Raw genomic sequence first — 2,957 nt, forward strand, 5'->3', positions numbered from 1 at the left:
GGAAGACAAATATGTAAGAGAGTGGCTAAGAATTGGTCAATACCTCGGTACATTAACAAAGAGAGATGAATGGTCACATGAGGAGTTTAAGAAGATCAAGAGGAAAGCCTATGGGTTTTTCTTAAAAGATGGATACTTATGGAAACATGCTAAAAAGAAACAGGGTATGTCATTGCAAGTTTTGGGTGACAGAGCTTCACGAGTATATGTTATGCAAGAATTTCATGAAAGCTTGTGGGTTGGTCATGGAGGTGTTTGGGGTACTTTTGCAAAAATCAAAGAAAAAGGTTGGTGGCAGGGTATGTATAAGGATGTTGCTCACTTTGTGAAAACATGTATGACATGTCAAATGTATTCATCTGTGAGACATCGAGATGGATTGCAGCCCACATATCCATCGTCTCTTCATTTTAGGTGGGTGGTAGATTTGGTCATAATGCCTACAGGTCTTTGGCAAATGAGGTATCTTGTGCTTGCCCATGAAGACTTGACTAATAAAGTGGAAGAGAGAGCTCTACGTACTAAGACAACAAATGCCCTGTGTACTTTTCTATTAGAAGAGATCTTTTGTTGGCATGGCTATGTTGAAAAAATTATAGTAGATAGGGGTGAGCTGGATGTAGATGAAGCTCATGATTTCTTTGCACGGTTGGGGATAAAGCTTGCTTTAACTTCAACCTATAACCCTGAAGGAAATGGAAAAAGTGAAAGAGGTCATCCACCTATTGTGAAGGCATTGCAAAAGCATGTCGAGAGAAGGTAAAAGAGTGGCCACAATTGCTCCCTTATGCTTTGTGGATTGATAGAACAACTCATAGTGCTGTTACAGGATATATGCCTATAGAATTGATGTATGGTCAAAAACCTATCATGCCGATAGAAGAAATGACAATCACATGGAGTGTGCTACCTTGAGAGGAGGAGTTGAATCGAGAGGAGTTATTGGCCTTACGCATTAAAGAGTTGGAAAGAAGTTAGAAGACATAGAGGGAGCAATTGCAAAGTTAAGGGCAGCAAGGATACAAAACAAGAAATGGTTTGACAAAAGACATAGACTGAGACTAAGAACCATACAGGATGGGTATTTGGTATTGATTTATGATAGCAGTTTAGACAACCAGCATAGTGCCATGCGTAAAGTTTCCAAAAGATGGTTTGGACCCTACTGGTAAGACAAGTATTTGATATTGCTACTTATGCATTAAATGAGTTGGATGGGACAGCCATAAAACTTTCGATAACAAGGAAAAGAATCAAATTATTCAAGAGGCAGGAATCTACTGCCTATGAGTTGCTAGAATTGGAAGAAAATGGTGGCCATGATAAAGGGGATAGCCAGGAAGATATGGAAGATGAAGAAGCAAAGGATATGGTTGCAAAGGATAAGGAGGACTCAAAATGCGGTGACAACTAGGATTTTGGCATATATCGAAGGATGTGCAGCTTTAGAGGGGGTGGATGTTGTGCCATTACGCAGACACAGGGTGAGGAAATCTAGAATGCCTCATCATCCGACTTTCTTATTGATCAAGGGAGTCAATGTAATCTAAGTCATTAGTACTAGTGCAAGTTGCATAGATTATCCCAAAAGACTAGTTTTTTGGATAATTTTAGCCTATTTTTTATATTATTTATTGTAAAATGTGAAAAAGTTAGAAAAGATTCTAGATTAGGATGGCATGCAAAAAGCAGGTTTCTTTTTCAGCTAGTTAGGATATTTTTCACAAAAAAAAAGACAGATTGACGAAATCGCGCGCATCGTGATAGCTGTAAACAGGCTAAAAACTGCAATTTGAATGGCAAGAGGAAGAATAAGTGATCTAGGAGATCCGTGAGTAGGTGTCCTAGGGTTTTACCCCCCTTTTGGAGCCAACGGAGCCATCAGATTTGGGTTCCGAGCAGTAGAGAAGGAGTTGTAATTTTGATGTACGTTTTGTTCTACGAAGAAGCTCCAGGAGATCTAATCCTGGAGATTGCTTTTGAGTAGATCAAGGATTTCAGGTTCTTTCAATACATATTGATTCAATTCATTGTGCTTTGTCTTTGTCGTGTTTACCTCTTGTCTGTTCTCTTTCTTCTCTTCCATTTCCTATCTCTACTTCCTTCTACCTCTTATCCCCGATGGATTTGACCTTTGGACAAAAACCCCTCCGACACTAGCACCCATTGTATAATGGTATAGATGCCTTTTGTCTTAATGGATAGGATGACCTTGTATGTATCAGTGGTAATGCATCAATTATAGCCTTCATGTTAGGCTCTAACGTTTGAAGAAGATTTGGATAGTCCCCAATGTCTTCTAATGTCAAGGGCGCAGTTGGTGAAGTGTCCTCTAATAATTTTATCGACTCGAGTGCTCCTTCCACTGTACAACCACAAAATTTTCTTATAGGCTATACAGGTGCATTGCTTAAGATGGACCGACACCTCTCTATGGACATTTCTAGGGCACATTTCATATTATTAAAGTTTATTTCAACTAGATTTTGATTGTAAAGCATGAATGATACACACTTTGCTCACCATTAACTCAAAGTCCAAGACTGCTTCATTGATGATTATTAATTGAAACTCGCATATAGCCTATAGACAAGTGACATTTTTGTTGAATTGCAACCTTGCACTGAGTGCATGGACATGGGATATGCTGATTGAGATATGTCTATCGATCTTAAACATAACAGCTCTCATTATTGTCCATTTTCTCTATGTCATGGTAGATAATACACTTCTCTTGCTCAAATCATCACTCTATCGAATCCTCTCTCTCTCTCTCTCTCTCTCTCTCTCTCTCTCTCTCTCTCTCTCTCTCTCTCTCTCTCTCTCTCTCTCTCTCTCTCTCTCTCTCTCTCTCTCTCTCTCCGCATCTTTATTTCTCTCCCTCCCCCTCTCTCTACCTCTTTATTTCTCTACCTTCTTATCCCTTTCTCTTCATTTCTCTTCCCCTCTCATTCTCT

The sequence above is a fragment of the Lygodium microphyllum genome, chromosome 29, assembly GCF_053477565.2.
Source record: "Lygodium microphyllum isolate KBCC chromosome 29, Lygodium_microphyllum_v1.1.10, whole genome shotgun sequence".
In the NCBI taxonomy this organism is placed as follows: Eukaryota; Viridiplantae; Streptophyta; class Polypodiopsida; order Schizaeales; family Lygodiaceae; genus Lygodium; species Lygodium microphyllum.